The sequence below is a fragment of the Myxine glutinosa genome, chromosome 9 (assembly GCF_964187855.1).
Source record: "Myxine glutinosa chromosome 9, kmMyxGlut1.1, whole genome shotgun sequence".
In the NCBI taxonomy this organism is placed as follows: Eukaryota; Metazoa; Chordata; class Myxini; order Myxiniformes; family Myxinidae; genus Myxine; species Myxine glutinosa.
Window position 1 is genome coordinate 68,356,454 of NC_136269.1, and position 26,284 is coordinate 68,382,737.

Here is a 26,284-nt window from a genome sequence, read left to right on the forward strand (position 1 = left end):
TAAATATCTAAAAATGTCTGGGGCTTTACCATTTAAGATTTGGGATACCTTTTTTTTTTTTTTTTACCTTATTTAAACGGTTAAAATATTTTTGTACATAGGGTGATAAAATGCAGTTATGTAATGTTTGCACCAGGGCAGCTTGGTACAAGCCTGAACTACTCCGTCATGGCATAATGGACGTGTTTGAAAACATCGGCTCGTGCGTCTACTCCCTCTTCCTGTCCAACCTCGCAGTGAGAGTCCAGTGGCGTGCTCATTCGGTGTGTTCGAGTCCGTACCGTTATACCTTGTACATTTGTTTGATCTTCCTTTGAATTTCTTCTTCACAATGCCAAAACGAAACTGTAAATTCGCTGCAGAGCTAAAGACAAAATTGCCGTGTTTTTGAAGTGGCCGAGAAGAATGGGAAGCCGAGTGCTTGGTATGTAGAGCTCGTACGTTTGTCTCTGCAGCAAATAAAGGTGCAATTGATTTATAATCTCATGTGGATTCGGACAAGCATAAGAATCAGTTTGAGGAGAGAGCTCATCCTCATGAACAAAATTGACAGATTATTTTGTAAAACCAGGCAGCAAATCAGAGGATGCTGTTACTGCAACAAAGGGTGCTTTCCCATTTCACACCGTTAAGCATCACAATAGTTTCAAGTCATTGGATTGCACATCTGTCTTGTTGAATTTGGCATTCCACGATTCTTGAACCAAGGCAAGGTGGAAAAGTTTCTGTCAAACCTCGACTCTGATTCTGCAACTGGACCTGACGGCATCAGCCCACGGGTCCTAATATCCTGTTCTTCCACTCTTTCACTCCCTCTCTCTGTTCTCTTCACCCTCTCTTTCGCTCAAGGTCATCTGCCATCTGCTTGGAAATCAGCCAACATCACCGCTTTACACAAAAAAGGTGCAAAAACAGATCCTAGCAACTACAGACCAATCAGCCTTCTCCCAATTATCAGCAAAGTCATGGAATCCATCATTGCTTCGAATATGAAATCTTTCCTCTTCTCCAATGGCTTGATCTATGATCATCGATTTGATTTCAGACCAGGTCACTCTACTCTGGACATGCTGCTTCTGCTTTCTCAACAATGGATAGAGCTGTCTCCCTCGACATATCACGTGCCTTCTATACGGTCTGGCACCCCGCTCTGCTCACCAAACTCTCCTCCTTTGGTATCCATGGAAATCTCCACGCATGGCTGGCGGACTTCCTCTCTAGTCGTAGTCAACGTGTGGCCCTCAATGGGTTTCTCTCATCTCCTCTTCCTGTTCAGGCTGGAGTTCCCCAAGGCAGTGTTCTGGGCCCTGTGCTTTTTCTGGTCTTCATCAATGATCTCTCTGACTCTCTTGAAAATCCTCTCTATCTCTTTGCTGATGACTCCACTCTCTGCCGCTCCATTCCTCATCCCTCAGATCAGCAGTCTGCAGCCTCCTCACTCTCTGCAGATCTGGACAAAATCACAGACTGGGCAAACAAGTGGAACATGTCTTTCAATCCTGACAAATCTCACACTCTTACGATGCCTCTCCGAAAAGACCGACTGGACAACCCTCCCATCCACTTTCTGAATAATCCTCTCCATGAAGTTCTGTCACTCAAGCTTTTGGGTCTCACTATCTGCCATGATCTTTCCTGGGAAAACCACATTTCAAATCTGACCTCCAAAGCCAGTCGCCGACTGGGCATCCTCCGTCGTGCGAAGTCCTTCCTTGGCACACCTGAGCTCCTCACCACATACAAGGCTTTCATCCGCAGCTCAATGGAATACTGCTCTCCCCTCTGGGCTGGTGCTCCTGCCTCACACCTAGATCGTCTTCACACTGTTGAAACCAAAGCGCTCAGAATCATTGGAATCTCCCGTGATGAAGCTACCTCCGAGGGCCTTTCACTTACTCACCGCAGGCAGGTTGGTGGTCTTTCTGTCTTCTACCGACTCCTCTCCGGCCTTGCTCCTCCAGCTCTCTCTGGGCTCTGTCCCCCAAATATTCCTATCTTGTCACACAAGATCTGCCTACAACCCTCTTATGGTTAAACTGCCAAAATCAAGACTCTCTGCTCACCTTCACTCCTTCATTCCTCTTTTCTCCCACCTCTGGAACAAACTCCCTCACTCTCTTCAATCCCACTCCTCCCTCTGGGTCTTTAAAACAGCTATTCACCACCATCTCTTATCTTCCCCCATCCAAAACCTTGATCTTTTCTACCCCCGCTAATTTCACCCCAAATCCACTTTTTTGAAATACCAACTTATTTCCTGGAAGTCCTTGGTGTCCTTGTGTTTATACTTCTCCCACCCCCCCCCCCTTCCCACGCCGCCTCCCCCCAAGCCCTCTCCCTCCCACACATTCCCGATGTCCCTGCTCTCAAATGTTGTGTTTATGTGCTTCCCCTTCTCTACCCATCTTGTCTTCCGCTCCCCTTTTTATATACTTTGTTTGTTTGTCTGTTTGATCTGCTTGTGTGATAAATGTTAGGTCTTTAACAAGCCTCGATTATGTATACAAAAAAAAAGAAGAAAAAAAAAGGCAGAGGTAGCCCGAAAAAGTTCAAGTGCTTGAAGCAAGGAAGAACCGCAAACACAGAAAACTACTGATGTACAAGCACAATGAATATTGATGCAAGGATGACCATAGGAGTTAATGAGAGTAAGATTACAAGAGATAATTCATTAACTTATATCATAAGTTTGGTTTCTGTGTTGAATGATAGGTTACATGTTGAAGAGCGTGTTAGCAGATATCAAACATCCTCCCACCATTATGTATTGTGTAAGCCCCCACCATTTCCGTGCCTCAAGCCTCTAAAACGCTTCCCATTTGTGATCTAAATGTGTTCTTTTGGAAAGGTAAGCAGGTATTGTGTGCTCACAGCGAACCACCCCCCACCTGAAGGAGACGAGAAGATCACAAAGGAAGGGGAAGGGGGCAGGGCACTTCAGCGACCATATCAGATATGTGGGAACGTCCCCGAGGGTTCAAAGCCTCGAGAAGGCCGGCGCGCAGCCAGAGTGTGCTGGGCTGGGCATGGTTGCAAGGGACCATAAACGCCGTGCAGGGTCTGTGGAGTCGGTGTGCAAGTTGAGTTGTTCCATATAACTGTGTGCCAGTGAGTAAAACAAGTGAATGGTGGAGCGAGTAGGTGGTTTCACACAAATCCAAAGCAAAGTGTCCGAGCTGCACTGGCGTGACCCAACATGAGGCCCCAGCAGGAGTCCAGATCAGGACGTGGCGGGTCTCGTCCAAACTGAGCCCACCACTCCCGTCATAATCACAACTACCATGCGTGAGCTTAGCATGTGCACAGGTTTATTTTGGTCTTGGCCTCCTCTTGCTGTCTTCTATTTGACTGACGGAAGTATTCATGGGTGCAGTGGTTATAGTCCGTACAGAATCATTTGTTGTGTTGCTTCTGTTCTCCCTTCCCCATCTTTAATAAACCCTGTTTTTACCATTGAAGTGTTGGTCCGGAATTTGGAAAAATAACCGCGGAGGAGTGAGTAAATCTACGGCCGTTGGAAACTGCCACCAACACCCCTCGTTCGGAGCATACAAACACGGTGGTTCATCAGTCTTCGTTCGGCCGCCAACCTTTTAGTTAGGTCCAAAACTTCAATTCCGTGACCATTTTCTGGCTAGTAAGGTTTGACGATTGATTTGATTTCTATTGACATTTTATAACAAAAATAGCCTCTATGTCCCTCCCAAAAATCCCGGCATTTTTCGCCAGAGGCCAGAATCCAAGATGACCGCCGGCACTATCTTGGAAAATTAAGTTTTGAACCAGAACACCTAGAATCACGTACAAAGACACTTTTTTGGGTAATTTGACCACGAGGATTCCGAATCTGACATTAGTTTGACGTTATGACATTATTTTGACCCAGAAATCCAAGATGGCCACCATCCAGTAGAGCGAAAATGCAACTTTTGTACTTAAACATGTTAAAGAAACTACCTCCATAAGGATATCTTGCAGTAAAGTAATTGATGATTGCATGACAAGTAAACTCATTACACTTCAAAATAAGCTATTTTTAATAGCTGTGACTTGAACAATTTTCAAATGAAGTAATTAATCAATATGACCTTTAATTATACTAGGGCATGCCCGTACTATATATATATCTAAAATTATATCCCCCCCCTCTATTTACATGAAATGGTTTGGTCCATTCGCAAAGCCAAAGCGAACGGCTTGCGAGTACGGTAGAACCCCCCCCCTCTATTTACATGAAATGGTTTGGTCCATTCGCAAAGCCAAAGCGAACGGCGAACGGCTAAATCGCCATAGCTCGGTAGCTCGCTGCTCTCTGATTGGTCGAATCGTTTTTTGGACATAGCTCGGTAACTACTTGTCCGATTAATATGAAACCTTGAAAAGGCACATCCTCGGGTCCCCAGCAATATACCTGGCAAGTTTCAAGTATATCGGACTGGTAGTTGTCGAGAAACAGCGGTCGCATACACACAGAGATTACTGGAATTATAGATAGATGATTAGTCCGAATCAGAGCATTCTGCTTCACTAGAATCTGAATCATCAGATTCCAATGAATCTCCCCGCCTTTGTACATCATCATCTCGCTCCTCATTCCCCTCCTGGCTCTCATCTTCCTCACTCTCTTCAGCTGGTCCCAGTTACAGATTTGGACTGCGTGGACATTCTGCATTAGTGCATCTGTCATGGACAGGAAGTCCCTCCAGTAGTCTGCCATGTCACTGGCCTCCACATGGATGAATAAGTTAGTGATAAGGCTGTCCAGGTCAGCATCCTCCTCCAGTGCTGCATGAGCAGCAGCACGGGATTCTTGGGAAAGACTAGTATCTCTCAGAAACTCGAGGTTCTCCCTCGTCTCATCAGCCAGGCAGGGCACGAGCCTCTCCTGCACCAGCTGACTCATGAGCGCCTCATACATAAGCCTCAAGCAACGCAGCCCCCTTTTGTAATGCTTGCCTTTCAGCGCACGATCAACGGAGCCCTCGGCAATAACTCCTGCTGCCACGAGTACATCTCCTAACTCACTCCCGTTGTAGCGCTTGTATATAGCACTCATCATCACACACTGTGTATGGAAGGGACCTAGAAAGGGCACAATGTCATGGTATTTCTTTAGGTTCTCGGCCTTGAGCAGGGTAATGAGGACGTACACGGGATGATCTCCCACTAAGAAGGTGAAAGGCATGTGCTTGGTGGCAATGATGATAGAAAGCTTGTCCATGATGTCATTCACAACTGACTTGTTGGGCGGTTGACTGTAGGACATATGAAAATAAGCCTTGCTCTTCCCTTGCTCCGCATTTAAACCAGCATAAAACCCATTGTATGAAGGGATAGCCTGCTCAGCTGCATCAGGGCGGTCACCATCCACGTCCACACGAGCAAGGGCATGAAAAATGCTCCGCTTGCACTGATGCTTTGTACTTGATGAGAACATAGTGGGCTTTGGCCGGATGGGAGGCTCCCCACGTTTTATCGTCCTATACGGCTTAACTACCTGCATCTCAGATGCCTTCTCAGTTAGTGCCTGTGACACAGTCTTTGCGTCTGTGATTCGTGTTTGCTCATCCTGGATGTTAGCCTCATAATCCGGTACAAGACGTTCTAGACGCTGCAGAAACATCCAGTTACAGCGGTGTGCAGTACCCCCTCCTGTCAACGTGTCGTTGGTAAAGTCATCATTGTCAATGATACTAATGCTTGGTTCTCCCTCAGCGATCTCATCAGGACAGATCAAACATCGCTCGAGGTCATGCATGGTCCAGAGGTCACGTAGGAGAAGCACGTTCGGGTAGCTGATCCCCATGCCCAGCTTGTAGTAAGAGTCAATAAGCTCCTTGCTGCGAGTCATTCCATGAAGGGTGACGGTGGCATTGATGGCGGTAGTAGTGGGTCGCTTTGTAATGTACTGCGTGATGAGAGAGGTGAGAGAGAGTGTGCTGGGAGACAGATCTACCTCCTTCTTCCCCTGCAAAGCAGATAGCAGCTGCACCATGAGAGGCGAGAGCTCTTCCTCCTCTTCTAGCTCCTCGACTCTTGGCGGCCATGGGATGGGTTTGATTGACTTGACATCATCCTTGAGCCGCTTAGCCACATTGTGCACCAGTTGTTCACTGCCAACACCGATGGCGGAGAGTGCTGCTTCAACATATGAACCACCCCCAGACGTGTCATAGACTAGGTCGCTCTGGTTTCTCTGAGGGCGGGAGTGGAAGCCGATCTTGCCCTCAAACTCCCGGGTCAGGATATCTTTGATAAAGGATGACTTGATGCTGGATGTTGAGAAGCCATACCGAGATATGATAGAGCTGTAGTCTTTGAGGAGGCTCTGTAGTGACCTTAGCTCACGTTCCTCAAAGATAACTGTTCTGATGTGGTCAAAGAAGATAGTCTGAGCCTCACGGAGATTGACATTGTGCATGCGTGGGAGTTTGTCATCTTCACTCATTTTCTGGTAACTACGCACATATTTCAACCAGCATTTGTTGTGATATCTGATCTCAATCGCATATGGGTCATCAGCTGCATAATCGATCACACAGTTGATTCTGTCTCGCATGCTCTGATCTTCGAGGGCCACCGTGTGACTCTTGAACGTTGCCCATGCATTATCATACGAAATCAGGGACAGCTTTGATTCTGGGTGCGATGCCGACTCCAGTTTACAGCACCAGACACATTTTGTTTTTTCATGTATCAGCCCTTCTACACTTGATCGCAGCCGCTTGGCAGGTGGAGAAGCAGCCGGGGGGAAAGCCTCAGACATGGACGAAGACTGAGATTGGCATTCCTTGACTTCTCGTTTTTTCTGTCTTGTCTGGGCCTGCTCCAGTTTATTAGCATTCCATAAGGTCAGCCTACATGATTTATGGACACATTGTCTGCCGGGACCATTATCCCAATTGACTGTTGCATAAACGTCTCCGAACTTGTCAAGACCGCTCCATAACAGGGCTTTTTTCTTGAGATTTTCCCAACTCTCAACGGAGGTAACGACATCAGTGGCTCTCAGTGCCATCTCATTCGCTCGTATACTCCCTGGAAAGACAGAAATAAGTATATGACATTACACACACAGACAAATAAAAAAACAAGAAAATAGCAATTCACTAATCAGGACCTCAATTCCGTGGCCAGTATAGATTTAGCCAAAATAATGTGTTAATTCATGATCATATGTTCTCCCATTTAAAAGTTGCATTTTCGCTCTACTGGATGGTGGCCATCTTGGATTTCTGGGTCAAAATAGTGTCATAACGTCAAACTAATGTCAGATTCGGAATCCTCGTGGTCAAATTACCCAAAAAAGTGTCTTTGTACGTGATTCTAGGTGTTCTGGTTCAAAACTTAATTTTTCAAGATAGTGCCGGCGGTCATCTTGGATTCGGGCCTCTGGCGAAAAATGCCGGGATTTTTGGGAGGGACATAGAGGCTATTTTTGTTATAAAATGTCAATAGAAATCAAATCAATCGTCAAACCTTACTAGCCAGAAAATGGTCACGGAATTGAAGTTTTGGACCTAACTATTTTGAACTGACAAATGCATCACAGTCGGCAGACTCGATGGAATCACCGTGCGTTAGAAAACCAAAGTAGAGGTCTTCTGGACTTTCCCAGTGGATTACATACAGTCTCAAGGACTGCCCGTCACCAAATTGGTGACCATTCGGATGGGAGATTTGACCGTATCCACCCGGTACATACATCTCTGCCAACGTTTTATTTTTATGATGTTTTACTTTTTACTTCACCAGCACCAGCTTTGCATACACTTTCTGAACACCTGCTGCTCTTCACCGATCTACTTCTCCACACTCTTCCTTATCCTCCAATCCAGAACCCTCTCCAGCACCTTCATGACATGACTAAGGAGCATAATTCCCCTGTATTTCCCCAGATCTTGAACATTCCCCTTCCCCTTCCATATCGGCACAATTACCTGTCCTCCACCCCTCCGTAATTGAACCATCTTACTATAATTCACCAAATGTCCGTCCATCTGTCTGTCTGTTTGAAGGTACCACAAAAACGGCTGAACCGATCGCAACAATATTTTGGGTGGGTAATCCTGGGATCTCCTGGAGTAAAATAGGGTATATTGTTTTTCCAATTTCAGCTTTGACCTCCAGCATTTTCAGGTTTGGACTCCCGCAGAACGTTATTTTCCCGGGTGCTGCACAGCTGCACCGATCGGACTCGGTGACCTCGGACAAAGACCTTTTATAAGGACATGGGTTGAATCCCTGCTTGAGAGAATGCCAACCCCCTCTCCGCCATCACGGCCGTCTCTCCAACTCACAATCCCACGAGATATGCGGAAAGGACGACCCAAAACCAATTATCTTCTTTTTGATTCGTATATAAACATCATTAAAAGTAAATAATGACCTCGGCCAAAGTTCAAACGATGTGGGTTTAATCTCTACATGAGAGAATTCCACATAGCTATTTGGGCGGTGTATAAGCCAACAGATCGCTGGCTCCATCGATCTTGCCGAGGCCGTAACACCTATCGGCTCAAAATCCTTTCAACTGTTGACTTGGTAGTTTATACAATGAAAGGAAACATTAACAATGTTGTTAAAAGTATATTTTGTGATTAATTTGTGATTGGAGTTATGTTGTTTGGAATGGAAAGAGAGATATCGAGTTCAAGTGAATGACGACATGCAGTGATGGTTTCTACTTTCTGAACGTGAACTTCGTGGATCGCCGTATGCAGATTCGCCACGGACCCACGATCGATGTTTCTATACGTGAACGTACCCGTTTGTTTGCGAACGGGTACGTTTTTCATGGAAGTCCTTTCATGGAAGCACAATAAACTCTGTCCTCCAATCTTCGGGAATCAAACCCTCTCTCATACATACATTCAACAGCCTCTTCGTCTGACACCGACATCTCCCGCTGCAATTATCTCGACACACGCCACATCACTGCCTAGCGCCCTTCCCATTTTCATCCTCTTCAATGACGTCCACACTTCCTCTTCTGAAATCTCCACCAACTCCACTTTCCATTCCACATAATTTGGTAGCTCCAGCTCGTCATTGCTTCCTTCTCGGTTCAACAGCTCTTTGAAATATCCTACCCACATCTTCAATACTGAACCCCTCTCCGTCATTAGCCTCTCGCCACCATCCTTAATCACCATCCAACCCCTTCATGTCCTCGCTATCTTCATTCCTGTCACAAGCCAATTTATATATCTTCCTCTTCTCATCCTCTTCCAACTTGTTGTACACATCTTCTACATCATTCCTTGTCTTATCCACATCTCTCCTTGCTGATTTCTTGTTCTGCCCATTCAGGTGCAACAACCCCGCATCTGGTTGCCTCCCCCTATCTTCTCAATCCTTTTCCAAACCTACTTCCTTTCCTACTTCCCCTGCCCCCATACCTGGTTTACATCCCTCAACGATGCACCATTTCCTGATGTCCATCCACACAACTCTTCTGCAGTTTTCCTAAATGCCTTACCGTACTTCCTCCAATCCTTCCGCTTCTTCGCTAAATTGCTCACACCTTGCAATCCCTAACCCTCCACACCGACTTCCTTACCACCAACAAATCCAATTGCGTTAATGCTGTACACACTCCTGTGGGTAATCTTGTGGCTTTCCCACTTTTAAAAGAATGAACCAACTATGACAATCCCATTCCTCACCACCAGCTCTTGACCCTCTCTATTCCTTGTTCCCCAACCAAATTTACCAACACATTCCTCTTCACCTGGCTGCGCTACTCCTACAGCTTTGTTGGAAAATATTTTCTCAGAATTTGAATGCCGAATTAGATTGATTAAAGTGAATTATGGACAACATGTAGAAATTTATAAAAAATTCGAGAATATTGTTACATTTGTGGGGGGTAGGCAATTACCTTAGTCCAAGTAGAAGTGTATAGATTACCATGCTCCGTATGTCATGAAGAAGCAAAACCCTGTAACTTAAGTCAGCTCCGTGTGTTCGGATTAAGTGTGACGTGTGGCCATACGGAGGGTGGCCCTTGTGCTATGGAGCTTAGGGAATAAGAAAAAAAATCCCCCTGTCCGTCCTACCTCTGGTGATCTGACCTTTGTTGTTATAATAAATCATCCTGTGATAAGACGAGGACTGCCAGGAAACAAACTCAGGCACATTACAACACCGACAAGCCCGACGGATACCCAGCACATTTGCCGATCGGCAAAAGGATGCCCCGCCCCGAAGGGAATGATTGGTCATGGTCATGGACTGAAGTGGTGGGGCGCGTGAATTGGTTCGAGTGTGACATCAGCGAAAAGAGGGGAGGGTGCGTTTCCCACTCTCTCTCTCTCTCTTTCTTTCTCTCTTGGTCCTGGCTTTGGTCGTGGGTGGTCACATTTTGTCTTGAGTGGGCTCGTGAACTTGTGGAGCTCGGGAAATCTTTGCAACATCGGAGGAGGGGGTGTTGGTTGATAGTGGTGCTCTTCAGAGACATCAAGCAAACCAAAGGAGCCTATCCGGTCTGCTTGCCTCACACCGATGGCTGGCTAGGGGCGCGAATCCTGAATCCGCGCCATCTTGTGTGCTTCCCGCCCGGGGTGGTTATACCACGGATACGTTAATCAAACTCCTGAAAGCCTCATAGACCAGAGCTGAGTGCCGGCCGATACAAATACAAAGAACATCATTTTATTTCTTTATCATTCCCTTGTGTTGTATACGAGTCTGTATGGGGACGCTCCATTTAGGATATTAGTTTTATCGTGCATTTTCTTGTTTGCTGGCATTAATTTTCATTAAACCTGTTTCTTTGCTGCAATTTGAATTCCGTGTCGGTTGAATTGATTAATCGCAGGGTCGAAGACGTCCAGTGGGGTCCGTGAAGGTAAGTTTGTCATTCTCCTTTCCCTCGCGTGTAAAAAAAAACTGCTATGTTTTTGACTGAACGCCTCTGAGTGCAAGCTCGTTCGGCTATCTGTTTCCTTGGAGGATTTTAATCCCTAGGAACACGACAATATCTAAACAATACCGTAAAAAAACCAAAAAACTAAAACTTTAGTCCATTATATGTATTCATTCATATAAAATTAATGTCAGTATCTTGAATAAACTATTCAACATTATTTTGATATATCCATTTTCAGACACCCTGTTTATTTATCTGTTTTGGAGAAAAATAACAGGAGGCATTACTTTTCAGCACACCTTCGTATTCGTCCATTGAAAAAATAAAAATAAGAGAATCTTGAAAATTTCAAGGGATGTGCATGCATTACGAGACATGAATACTAAAGAGGCCTTTTGCACATGTGCTGTGGGTGTTTTCAGTGACTCCGTTCTGCTCGCCGGGCACTTTTAACTTGCTGTTGTTAAGGCAAAATATGGAATTAAAATATTAATTTAAACATAATTGTCAGCATTTAGATGAAAGATTGGCAATTTCAATATGGTTAAACATAATTACTCTTCATAAATGCAAATCAACTCACAGAAACAGAAATACAAGGAATATCCATGGATGAGAAGTGTTGAGTTCCCACCGTCTCGTGTTAGTACAAGTGAGCTACGGCAGTGGATACGTGTGCACATGCACACACGCACGCCCAATTTGGCCTAAACAACACATAAATCAAGAAAATGACCCAATACCAAGACCTCAAAAATGAAGTGAAAAGATCCTGGAAGCTGAAGAGCACGGAAATTGTAACAGTGATTATTGGAGCAACGGGAATGATAAAAAAGAACCTCACAGAGTTCTCAACAACCATCCCTGGGAATATTACTACAAAAAAAACTGCAGTTAGAAGCTGTCTGGGCTCGGTGACGATCCTCAAGAGCCCTCGGAACAAAACTTTGAGAACAAGAAAATGTCACAACTTGGTCCATGAATCATGATCCCTTACTGAAACTGAGGATACTTCGAGACCTGGGAAGACTTAGTCCAGTCATTAAACAACAATCATTACTGCATGTTCAACAAAATTTGAACAAAAGGTTTCTCGATGGGTTTCACCTCTTTGATACCTCTAAGTTTAAAAAAAAAAACGTTTACCAAAATATGACATGGGGAACTACCTGAAAATAGGCCAAATCCAAGATGGCCACCATCAAAATTAATCAAAGTGGAAAAATGTCATAAATATGGAATTGATTAAGATAAAAACATGTATGATTAGTCTATTTATATCAGCCTGAAAAGATAAATGCATTGGAATGTATTGTTTATATGTGCTGATTGATATGATAACATAGAGATTGTAGACTGTTGAAAAAGAAATAAAAATTTTAATCAAATACAAAATGTTTGCCTAATAATGGCTAAAATTATTTATTAATTATAAATTAATATATAAAATTATGTAGAAAATATGAAATTATTTATAACTTTATTAATATTAATCATGAAACATCTGTTTACTTATTTTCAGGTGACTGATCTCAACTGATTGCAACAACTGTAGACAAGAAAGAGATGGCTACCTGTGTGCTGTGCCTGGAGGCAATTAACCTGGACAAGCCTCAGGATTATGCAAAGTTGACAGAAAAAGGCTGTATTGGTATTACTAATGCCAATAGACTGCACAAATTAGATGTTCCAGACATCATATTGTTACGGTTTTCCACCGCCCTTCTTACCCTTACCAAGGGGGGATTAAGCCCCTTGTTCTTTCTGGGCCTGGCGTAACCGAGAGACTTGAAACGCCTCTTCCAGGCAAACGCAAGGTAGGGTTTCGGGACCAAGTCTCGCTTGTACCTAAATACCCGCGCCGCCACGGAAGCGGGGAACCAAGCCTCGCACGAGCCACGTGTAATTTGAGTACACCGAGCAGATTGCGTACCACGTGGTCCGTGCAGTCACCGTTAATGTTGGACCCCGATTCGAGCGGTTCTATTCGTACCACGCTTAGTCAATGAGGGAAAACACGACAACAATCGAATGGAAGGAAGAACACAGGTTTACTTATTATTCCCAATATTATGTACAATGATCGGTAGAAGCAGAGACACAGAGCAGAACTTAAGCAGTCTTATTCTTAAACCCCAGACTCGGGCCCATTCACACTCACACAGGGAATTGCAGGCAGGATGATGTTCAGGCCAAACGCGCCGACTTAGTCGTCCAGGAACGGCCCCGTCCGGCTCTCCTCGGTCACAGCACGTCCCGCGATGATGGCAAGCAGGCGGTGGAAGGATCCTCGCAGCGCGTCTCCCGAACAAAAGCAGATGATGAGGCAGGAAGGAAACGTACGCTTCTCTCAGCACAGCTGGCGGTTACACAGCGCGTTTTGCAACCAGCGCGCTATCACTCGCGTAACTCAATGCACTATAGCGGCTCGGCTTCAAGCTTAACCGAGCGTCACTTTCATACGAGCGCGTATCCTGGTTCATGCACGTCTTTTGCCGATCCCGTATCTTTCAAAGTCCTCTACTGCTGACCGCGCTCCTTCAACTTCTCACTCAAGCCAACTCAGTCCTCCTGGGGGCTTTGCGCAACCGCTTATATGTCCCACGCCCTGAGCCTTCTCGAACCTTCCAACCACGCCCTGTGACGCAGTGCTGCCGCCACACCCTCTGAGCCCTGATTGGCGGCTCGCGCTTACCGTCAGCTTCTCTGCCGCCCTCATTCGGTCCCTGCTCGATTTGCCAGGCCGGCCTCGTGTTAATTCGCGCCAAAAAGCCAAAGGCAGCACAAGAGGCATAAGGCAATGGAGGCGGGATAAGGCAATGGAAGTATGAGAAGGACCAACTCTCCTTACTCTACTCAACGCAAAACTAACACAGGAAAAGGACTATGCTCACAAATACTAAGAGATAACTGCACTATCTAGTAAGGGAAACATATGAAAATCTGTTAACTAAATTGTTACCAAAACATTTCTTCACCAATATGTTTGTAAAGGTGTGTAATAACATGTGTTAAAATGTTGAAGGTCAACTCCTGTGGGAAACCCAGAAAAAAAGCTGTTGAATTCGGGTACCGAAAAATTATTTTCGAGAATTTTTTTTTTTTTTAATCGGCCCTTAAGTAACTTATGAGGGGTCAAATAAGGGTTTTTCATGATTCTGAGTTGATTGTTAACATTTATATTTCACCACAGACACTCCTTTGTGGAAAAATAATTTCTAAATATATCTCATTTTCTACTTTGCAGGACATGGAGTCTAGCAATATGGATGAAGACGTTACTCCACCTGTGCTCAATTGCTTCATCTGTGCACGCTCGGATACACCAGCTGAAAGGCTCATACAGGCAACTCCAAAGGGATACTCAACTTTATTGAAACAAGCAGAAACTGTCGAAAATGTTACTGTTGTGGAACGTATGAAGGAGGCTCAAAAGGAAGGAAAACTGAGGTACCACCAGAAGTGCAAAAATGATCTGTACAACAACTTTGTTGCAACCACCAAGAAGTCAGCTCAAGCATCAAAGGCAGAGAAAGAGTCATCAAAGTTGAAGAGAAGACGCACTACTTGTGAGTTCAGTTCATCAACTGGCTGCAGTTCTAGAAGATCACAGTCAGTTGACCTCCTGTATAAGGATGTATGCATTCTTTGCAACCAACCAGCCCAGCTCTACAAAAATAATCCAGCACAAGCTAGAAAGAAATACAGAGTGCCAGATAATTTGACTGCAGATACACTGAAGGCAAGCTTGCTGAAGACATCACGGAGTCGTGGGGATGACTGGGGCACTGAAGTCACTGGATGCCTGGAAGGGATCAACGACTTGGTAGCAGAAGAAACACTGTACCATTTGCGATGCAAACTTATGTTTGCGAGAGGTGACAGTTTGTCCAAGACTGAGGAAGGAAAAAGGAAGAGAGGACAGAGGTGTATTGATGAGGAGCGAGAGGCAGTTTTTATTGAATTCTGCGAATGGTTAGACTCAGAATTAGAGCATGGGGTAATGAACATGGACCAAGTCCATGAAAAGCTGCAGGAGTTTGATCAGTCACCAGAGAAGAGCCTTTCTTATTCAAAGCATTGGCTAAAGATAAAACTTCCAGAGAAATACGAAGACACCTTGTATTTCACAACACAGGAAAGAAGGGCAGATGTACTCTGTCTCAAAGATGGCACCGACAATATTCTGCGAGAGCATCATGCTAATCTTGACCATGGAGATGAGAAGACTCAGATCATAAAGACGGCACTCAAGTTCATATCCAATGATATTGCCTTGATTGATTTAGGTCCAAAGTCATACCCCACCACACACAGTATGACTGACATCGATAGTCAGCTGACACTTGTTCTTGCAAGCCTTCAGATGTTCTTGAGACCGATTGTCAAGACAGACGAAAGAGTTGCCGTTTGGGGGCAGAATTTTATTAAGGCCTGTCGACCTCGGTCTGGAGTATTGCCACACCAAATGGGGCTTGCCATACAACTTGATCATAGATTTGGGTCAAAATGGATGCTCAACAAGTTCCACCGGCTGGGATACACTGAGTCTTACACGGAGACACAAAACTACAAATACTGCTTCCTTAATAGTAGGAGTGGAGATGATGTTCCAGATACTTCTGGCACTCTTGACACCATTGTGGAGGAAACCGATGAACAGATCAATGATGAGGTTGCGGTTGATGCTGCGCTTGAGGATCAATCAGTGATGACAGCCAAAGTGCCAGCCAGTGAAAGTGAATTGTCAAGTAATGATCAGGTGGTCTTTATGGAGGTTGGGGAAACAAACAATGCAGTCACTCAGTTTGTTGGAGACAATATAGATTTAAACATTGTCTCTATTCACGGAAACACTCCCTTTCACTCAATGGGTTGGATTGAAGTCACCTCTCCAGCACCACCTTTGCCAGATCCACAGACAACAGCAGCTTTCCCCCGGGTGAAGTTGAAGGCACTCGACAAAGCTAAGATCCTGAGAGGAACTGAAGTAAAGTTTATTCCATTTACGAACAGGAAACAGATAGGAACGAACACGATCATGTTTCTCCCCCTCGCTGAGCTTTCCTCCTCCCTGGCTCATGATCAGCCACTCCTCACTCCAGGTGACACACTCTGGGCAGCGGGGTGGGTGATCAAAGCCAACGATCCTGAGTTCCCACACTCCAACTGGAATGGCTGGATGAAGAGAATCCATGCTCATGATGCAAAGCAGAGCACACAGATCGAGTTCCTCCCAGTTATTGAAGGAGACCCTAATGACCTCAACACCATCTTCACCACTCTGAAAGAGTGCATACGGCGCGCTGGGGTCGCTATAGTGACCTTTGATCTTCCGATTTGGCTGAAGGCTGTGAATATAATAAAGCAGGCAAATCTTCTACAGAGCATGTCTCTGAACCCCAGTGACTATGGATGGACAATAGGTGTGCATGGGTATGAGCCAGTTCCAACACTGGACCCCACGGCTCCTGAGGAGCTATTGCAGTTCACGAGCTGTAATTGTCATGGAGATTGCAGCAACCGGCGATGCAGCTGCAAGAAGAATGGGGTCACGTGCATCTCGGCCTGTGGAGTCTGTAATGGCATTACATGCAGAAACTGCAGTCATGATGTTGTTGAGTCTGAAGAAGACATAGACAATGACTGTTGAAACTTTTGACATTGTGAATGAGAAATAACTCTTGAGTATTATATATGTATGTGAAATAAAAGCTACTTTGTGTGTAAATGTAAAAGTGAAAATATAAATGTTAACAATCAACTCAGAATCATGAAAAACCCTTATTTGACCCCTCATAAGTTACTTAAGGGCCGATTAAAAAAAATAAAAATTCTCGAAAATAATTTTTCGGTACCCGAATTCAACAGCTTTTTTTCTGGGTTTCCCACGGGAGTTGAACTTCAACATTTTAACACATGTTATTACACACCTTTACAAACATATTGGTGAAGAAATTTTTTGGTAACAATTTAGTTAACAGATTTGTGAAATATCTCATAAAATGCCCTTACTAATCGCGAAGCCACATGTTGTTTGTGTGACTAACTATGAGGGGGAAATTTAACCTTTATTATACAAAACTCAAAACCGCAACAATATACACTGAAAACTGTTGCCTTGTTGTACACAAAGTGTCGAAGTAAGCATATTAACCCAAAAGCAATCAAGGCAGATCAAAAACGTAGTGCATCTACAGATACAGCTCAGAAAACACCGATCACATATTACATCATTCACTTTCAAAACTGACTGTTTTCTGTGTGGTATTTCTGTTGACCAGGGTGCTGCATACAAACATCCAGATAGATGTGTACTTCAGTTCAGCCATGTGATGACGCTCGACTTCCAGAAAAACAATGCATCACAATGTGCCCAGAGACAGGATGACTGGGCCAGGATGGTACAGGCACGTATTGTGCATATACATGACCTACCAGCTGAAGAAGCTATCTATCACCATGAATGTGAAACACACTTTTGCTTAGGGAGGAATATTCCTGCAGCATACACTAAACAGGAGGCGGCTCCACCGAAGAAACAGAAACTTGGACGACCAAAGAGTATGTCCAAGATGGCAGCATTTGAGATTGCCATTGCATACTTAGAAGAGAATGATGATGAGTATTACATTAGATAATTTAGATTCCATTATGAAAATAAGAAGTGGGGTGAGCGATGATGAATTGTACACGACAGCTCAGCTGAAACGGGAGCTGGTGAATTACTATGGGAACAAGGTGTCCATCTATCTATAATTCCACTAATCTCTGTGTGTGTGTGTGTGTGTGTGTGTGTGTGTCTGTGTGTGTGTGTGTTTGTCTGTGACCGCTGTTTCTCGACAACCACGGGTCCGATATACTTTAAACTTGCCAGGTATATTGCTGGGGACCCGAGGATGTGCCTTTTCAAGGTTTCATATTAATCGGACAAGTACTTACCGAGCTATGGCGATTTAGCCGTTCGCCGTTCGCTTTGGCGTTGCGAATGGACCAAACCATTGCATGTAAATAGAGGGGGGGGGGGTTCTGTGGTCGTTGCGAATGGACCAAACCATTCATGTAAATAGAGGGGGGGGGGGGTTCTGTGGTCGTTACTGCCACGTGGTTTCAAAGTTTTTTGTTGTTGTTGTTGTTTGCACGCATGTTTTTTTGCACCCACGTACGGGCACGCCCTAGGATGTTTACACACACACACCCCTACACAAATTTTTTTTTTTTTTTTTTTTTTGGCAAGGAACGGGCACCCACGTACGGGCACGTCCTAGCTTATATATAGTACGGGCATGCCCTAGTAACTACAATTAGGCAACAGCCTAACATTGTAACTCTTACATCGAATGTGAACAATATCATACAAGAGGCACATGTAAATGCTGCAAAAGCCGACCAATCCAACATGGATGACTTGATTAAAATTGTGGGAGAATACATTCGTTCAGAGATAAAAGGTATGGACAAACACGACGATGAATATCCACTCTGATCAGATGACATCTATTTACAGAAATCTTGATTATCTCCCACATTCATTACGCATCCTCCTAGAAACCATCATCAAGAGTAGAAACTCTAAGCTCCATACTGCATCATTTGCCCAGGCAATAATGCAATCAACATGTCCACGTTCTTTTCTGCCTCCTCTACAAGTTGGGCTCAGTGTCACACTAGAACACAAATATGGCCACCGTGATCTAGTGGACATGATTAGCAAACTCGGCTTTTGCTCATCATACACTGAAGCATCCAAGTATAGACAAAATGCAGCAACCACTCAGGGTGTTGACCTATTTGATGAGATTGCAGACACATTCCTGCAATACCAGACTGATAATGTAGACCATGCCAACAGAACGCTTGATGGCAGTGGCACAATCCATGTCATGGGTCAGGTGGGAACATTTACCCCTGCCTTAAAAGTAACACGGAGGATACCCCGACTGAAGGTGAACTCCAGATATGTTGCTCAAAATGACGAAAAAGCCATTTTTGGCAAACACAAGAAACAAACAGAAATTCCTTCATCTCCTGGGATCTGAGATGGAGAAGAAAGAAGGCATTCAAGTCAGTCACTCATCTGGAGATGCTGATTATGACATTGCAATGACTGCCTGCACAATTGCTCTGACACTGCCTGTGGTAGTTGTAGGGGATGACACTGACCTTCTCATTCTGCTGCAACACCACTTCACGCCCAGCAAACATGAGACTGTCCATCTTCAAACTAGCACAAAGCTCATTGATATATCCATCCTGCAGAAGGAACTTGACCCTGACCTCAGTCATAGTCATTCCCTGCTCTTTATTCATGCACTCTCTGGATGCGATACGACATCGAAGCCCTATGGCATAGGAAAAATGTCAGCTATGGGTAAATACCGTGGCCTCAAGGAATTCGCAGAGTTGTTCATGGTGGCAGATATTAATCGTGAGGAACTTGAGCTATCTGGTAATCAGGCCATTGCAACCATTTATGGTTGTAAGCATGGTTCAGATTTGAATTTTGAACGTGCATCTACGTTCACCGAGAAGGTTGCTTCAAGCAAACTATCTGCCCCCTGAACGTCTTCCACCGACATCAGATGCTGCCAGATTCCACAGCCAGCGGGTCTACCTCCAAGTGCAGGCATGGCTAGGCAACAACATGGAGGTGACAGAATGGGGCTGGGTGCTCTGCAAGACCCAGCATGAGTCTATCTTGAAGCCACACAGAATGGATCAACTTGCTGCACCTGCATCTCTCCTCAAGATCATTAAATGCAACTGTACTGGAATGTGTGCCAAAAACACATGCTCCTGCAGGAAAAATTGACTCAAATGTAACTTGGTGTGTGGTCACTGTAAAGGGATAACATGCACAAATGGGCAACTTCTGGGAATTCTCATCCTGGGACTGGGAAACTCATCCTGGGAATTCTTCCAAAGTAAATTGCTCTCTCTCATGCACAGATTTATCCCATCTCGTCTTCAGTTGTCATACCCTTCCTCCCGTCCATGGTACACGGAATCTTGTGGTGAGGCTGTTGCCCAGAAACAACTTGCCTTCGTCTCCTGGAAAGCAAATCCAACGGAAGGAAATCTCATTTCCTTTCACAAAGCCCGAAACAAGTGTGTGTCCACCCTCAGGAGAGCCAGGAAACAATATCTCTCCGTTCTCAAGACCGAACTCTCTTATCTGTCTCCCTCTTCCAAATCCTGGTGGCGTCTGGTCAAATCCGTTTCTGGTGTTTGTTCCCCCTCCATCCCCTCCCTTACCTCAAACGGCTACACAGCTGACTCCGCACGTGAAAAAGCTGAATGCCTCAACTCTGTGTTTGCCTCTAAATCTTGTGTCCCAAACCCATCCCTCTCTGTACCCACCATACCCAGTCGTACCCTGCTGCTCCTGGACTCCGTGTCCTTTCCTCCTGACAAGGTGGAAAAGTTTCTGTCAACCCTTGACTCTGATTCTGCAACTGGACCCGACGGCATCAGCCCACGGGTCCTAAAATCCTGCTCTGCTGCTCTATCTCACCCTCTCTCTGTTCTCTTCACCCTCTCTTTTGCTCAAGGTCAACTGCCATCTGCTTGGAAATCAGCCAACATCACCGCTTTGCACAAAAAAGGTGCAAAAACAGATCCTAGCAACTACAGACCAATCAGCCTTCTCCCAATTATCAGCAAAGTCATGGAATCCATCATTGCTTCTGATATGAAATCTTTCCTCTTCTCCAATGGCTTGATCTCTGATCATCAATTTGGTTTCAGACCAGGTCACTCTACTCTGGACATGCTGCTTCTGCTGTCTCAACAATGGATGGAGGTCCTCAATGCCAAACAGGAAATTAGAGCTGTCTCCCTCGACATATCACGTGCCTTCGACACGGTCTGGCACCCCGCTCTGCTCACCAAACTCTCCTCTTTTGGTATCCATGGAAATCTCCACGCATGGCTGGCGGACTTCCTCTCTAATCGTCGTCAACGTGTGGCCCTGAATGGGTTTCTCTCATCTCCTCTTCCTGTTCAGGCTGGAGTTCCCCAAGGCAGTGTTCTGGGCCCCGTGCTTTTTCTGGTCTTCATCAATGATCTCTCTGACTCTCTCGAAAATCCTCTCTATCTCTTTGCTGATGACTCCACTCTCTGCCGCTCCATTCCTCTTCCCTCAGATCGGCAGTCTGCTGCCTCCTCACTCTCTGAAGACCTGGACAAAATCACAGACTGGTCAAACAAGTGGAACATGTCTTTCAATCCTGACAAATCTCACACTCTTACTATGTCTCTCCGAAAAGATCGACTGGACAACCCTCCCATCTACTTTCTCAACAATCCTCTCCAAGAAGTTCTGTCGCTCAAGATTTTGGGTCTCACTATCTGCCATGATCTTTCTTGGGAAAACCACATTTCCAAGCTGGCCTCCAAAGCCAGTCGCCGACTGGGCATCCTCCGTCGTGCGAAGTCCTTCCTCGGCACACCTGAGCTCCTCACCACATACAAGGCTTTCATCCGCAGCTCAATGGAATACTGTTCTCCCCTATGGGCCGGTGCTCCTGCCTCACACCTAGCTCGGCTTCACGCTGTTGAAACCAAAGCTTTCAGAATTATTGGAATCTCCCGCGATGAAGCTATCTCTGAGGGCCTTTCACTCACTCACCGCAGGCAGGTAGGTGGTCTTTCTGTCTTCTACCGACTCCTCTCCGGCCTTGCACCCCCAGCTCTCTCTGTGCTCTGTCCCCCAAATATTCCTACAGGTCGCACAAGATCTGCCAGCAATCCTCTGATGGTTAAACTGCCGAAATCTCGGCTCTCCGCTCACCTTCACTCTTTCATTCCTCTTTTCTCCCGCCTCTGGAACAAACTCCCTCACTCCCTTCAATCCCACTCCTCCCTCCAGGTCTTTAAAACAGCTGTTCACCACCATCTCTTATCTTCCCCCATCCAAAACCTTGATCTTTTCTACCCCCGCTAATTCACCCCAGATCCACCTTGTTTGAAATTCCAACTTCTTTCCTGGAAGTCCTGGCAGTGTCCATATGTTTTATACCTCTCCCACTGCCCCCTTCCCACGCCCCCCCCCCTAAAGCCCTCGCCCTCTCTCAGATCTCTCGATGTCTCCATGTCTCTCGGTCCCTGCTCTCAAATGTTGTGTTTGTGTCCTTCCCCCTCTCTCCCCATCTTGTCTACCGCTCCCTATGTTATATGTTTTATGTGTCGGTTTGTCTTTCTGTGTGATTAATGTTCGCTCTTTCACGAGCCTCGATATTGTATACAAAAAAAAAAAAAAAAAAAAAAAAAAAAAAAAAACTTCATGATTCCAGTGACACCACTGACTAATAGTGATGCACTGTGCAACTTTGAGATAAGACATTATAGGTGCAGAGAGGCATGGTAGTATTAACCTTAATCCAACAATTAAAGTGAATAAGAACATGTTTTAGAGTTCCATTGACATTATAATTTTGTCATCAACATTGAATATATAGATGTCAGGGGTTTGAATATGCTAATTGATAGAGATTTCTAACCACTTTCTAATGCCGTTAGTTATGTACATGTAGATATACTAATTTTGCATTTTTCATCAAATCTTGGTGGACATTTTGCATTTTATGTAACATTGAACTTGATAATTACATTCCATAACATGTATATATATATATGCTGATATGAATAGACTCATCATACATGTTTTTATCTTGGCTGGTTCCATATTTGAAATTTTTTCCACTTTGGTTAATTTTGATGGTGGCCATCTTGGATTTGGGCTATTTTCAGGTAGTTCCCCATGTCATATTTTGGTAAACTTTTTTTTTTTGTTTAAAGTAGAGGTATCAAAGAGGTGAAACCCATCGAGAAACCTTTTGTACAAATTTTGTTGAACATCAACTATTTAATGACCGGACTAACTCCATTCCACCTTCTGAAACCCACATATGAAGATAACAACCGTTGACACCTCTTTTACCGATTGATGCAAAAATCTAGGATCATTTATCTTGTGGCCCCAGAACCAAACAGAAAAAAACCAAACAACCCTGACAGCTCCCACTCCCACCCACACCACCCCCCACTCCCAAACATGATTAATTATAAATATCACAATTTTAAACTTACTCCGTGCATTGACAAGCCACAGATATGACCTTGCCATCGGTGTTAAAGAACCGCCTTTAGAGGCCATTTTTCCCCGCAGAGCGGGGGTTGGCCTTTTTTGGGGCACCTTTTTGAAGCAATGTTTTACGGCCGGATGCCCTTCCTGCAGCCAACCCTGTTAATCGTCTCTTGCGACACGCAGGGAATTACCAGTGAGCCGGTACTCAATTTGCCGACCTCGGAAGGATGACAGGCTGAGTCAACCCCTCTGGTGTTAATTCAGCGATCAACCGGGATTCAAACCCAGGATCCTAGGATCCCAAGCCGGCACCCTAACTGCTAAGCCAAAACCAGGCTTACCTTGCCATCAGTGTTAAGAAGCAACCAAACAAGATACAATGTTTCCCTCTGGGAAATCTGCTTTAATGTTGGGAATGATAGCATTGTCTTTCCAACTTCAGACTCCATTAAATAAATCGCCAAATCTGCCACGTTCACGTGAGGTAATCTCGCAAGGTTCAAAGTCAATTCACTGTCAGCGATAGTCAAAGATTTGGGTAGAATGTGCCCGTTTACAATAGGTTGAGCAGCAATAGGTTGAGAAGACACGGCACAGATGTCACAAATAATGATTTTTGAGCAAATGTAACATTGAAAGTGCATATATTGAATAATTAATACTTTGAAAAAGAAAACAAGGTTATTGGGGTGTATAAGCAATACAGGAAGCGTAGTTTCTAATAATTTGGCGAATTGTATGGTGGTGGTGGAGGCCCACACTTTTGATTGTTGGGACGTAAACAACAGGCTATATATATATATATATATATATATATATATATATATATATATATATATATATATATATATATATATATATATATATATATATTTACAGACTTGGCATTTAATATGGAATATTTTTTTCTGGCGGTGAACTTACTTTTCAAGATGTCTTAGAACCAAAAGTTCATTGGAATTATGTTGAAATTATTCTAGATTTTGTTAATGTGACCTTTAAAAGAAAGAAAAACCACATTTGACATTTCGAAACAAATAAATTGATCCTTGAAAGTGATGTGAACTGATATCGAACTCAATTCATGGACAGTACTGTGTTAAACTTCTGTACGTTTTCCAGAAGTATCCCTTTATTTTGCACATTAGCCAAAAATTTTTTTAACAAAAACAAAAGTTAAATTACGACTGGGATTACAGACAGTAAAATTACAGTTCAGTACTTCGTGTAACCCCCACGAGCATTCAGGAGAGCACGTACACGTTGAGGCATGCTGTTCACGAGATTTGCCAAGGTTTGGACAGGAATCGCTTGCCATGCAGTGACAACGGCCTGCTGCAATTCACGCACAGAGGTCGGCTGCTGGTCCAAGTGGTCGATTTGACACGTTAATTCTGCCCACAAGTTCTCCATCGGATTCATATGCGGGGACATGGCAGGCCACTCCATATGCTCTACACCACGGTCAGCAAGAAAGTGTTGGATCATGCGAGCACGATGAGGCCATGCATTGTCATCTTGGAAGACAAAGTTTCCTCGAAAAGCTGCACAAGCAAATGGAAGCAATGTTTCTTCCAGAATGGCCCTGTACTTGAACTGGTTCAGGTTTCCATTCAGAACAACTAGGTCAGTTTTGCCGCCTGCATGAAAAGCAGCCCAAACGGTCACCCCACCACCTCCAGCTTGGACTCTTGGCACTATACAATCTTTGTTGTAGGCTTCATGCACTTGTCTGCGCACTCGGACGCAGCCATCTTGACGATAGGCCAGAAATGTAGACTCGTCACTGAAGATCACGTGATTCCAGTGTCCTGGCTGCCATTTTACGGTGCTCTCTGGCCCACTGCAATCGGCGCTGGCGGTGTTGTCTGATCAGGCGTGGCTCTCAGGGGACGCCTGGCACGATAGCCTGCTTGAACCAGTCGTTGGTTGAATAGCCTTCTGGATACAGGCACATTTGCCAGTTGCTGCCACTCAGCCCCAAGCCGATTAGCTGACTTGGTACGGCCATTGCGGACTAACCGGTGCAGCTGGCGATCATCCCTCCTTGTGGTTCTGCGGGAATGTCCTGGCCTCGGTATTGGAGTAGGGACACCCCTCTGAGCATTTCGTTTCAGGATCTTTGACACCTGACCTTGAGTGATGCCATACTGCCGAGCAATAGCATGCTGTTTCATGCCGTAATTTCGTAAAGCCACCACTCCATGACAAACAGCATTGTCGAGTTGACGGACCATCTCCAGAGGAAGCGGCGATAACCTTTGGAGACGTGCAGCAGTTGTTTTCCACTAATACAGAACGCAACAACCCTTGTATACCCGACTGTGAAGCCAATCATCAAATGCACCTGTCCGTACATTTTGCCACGCCACCTGTGATATAATCCTGTTGTTGACTTCTTGCTGCGACAGACAATCAGTGACATGGTTCTTTTAACAAATAAATCACCAAAGTGTAAAAGAAACTCACTAGATTGATATACTGAGTTAAGAAAGTAAACCCAAGTCAAGAAAAAAAAAATATTCCATATTAAATGCCAAGTCTGTGTGTGTGTGTATATATATATATATATATATATATATATATATATATATATATATATATATATATATATACATACTGAAACGCAAAAGAAACTTACCACCTTTGAAACCTTTAAATATCAACAATAACACTGCGTGTAGTAAATGTGTGAACTTATTTGTGGACAATAGTGTCCTCACTGTCAGACAAAACGGTCACGGATGGTCACTTGAACCTTCAATGGTCACTTCATAGCACAGCTGTTGAACAGCCGTTTTGACTGTCAGTGATTAGCCAAGGGGTACGGGATGATTTTAATGAGCTGCACGTGATGTCTTGATATTGGCTTTAAAAAGGCCAGTGCAAAATGGGCATTTCAATCAACATGCCACGATTGTCAAGGGATCAACGGCAGCGTGCCCTGGGCATGCTGCAAGGCGGACTGAGCTACCGTGAGGTGGCACGTCGCCTTGGCTGTTCACACCAGACGATATCGGCCCTGGTGGACAGAGACACCCTCCACAACTCTGCAGATGACAGACCTCGATCAGGGAAGCCAAGAGTCACCACTGCAAGGCAGGACAGGCAGATGGTCCAAAGTCACCTGCGGGATCGATTCCGTCCAGCATCCCGCACTGCGGCAGAAACTCCGGGGCGTGCAAACCCACGGATCTCCAATGATACTGCACGAAGACGACTGCATGACTATGGTCTGACTGCCAGAAGACCATACAGAGGCCCCGTGATGATGGGGGCCTCTGTATGGGGGCCCATCGCGGCAACCGACAGAGATGGTGCCA

The 26,284-nt window shown here is 44.8% G+C and overlaps 1 protein-coding gene across 2 annotated transcripts in view; it reads right to left on the reverse strand.

The window, feature by feature from the left end:
• The window catches only part of LOC137435341 (uncharacterized), a 103,782-nt gene that overhangs the window by 51,690 nt on the left and 25,808 nt on the right, over window positions 1-26,284 (reverse strand). The gene's annotated exons all lie outside the window — the stretch shown is intronic.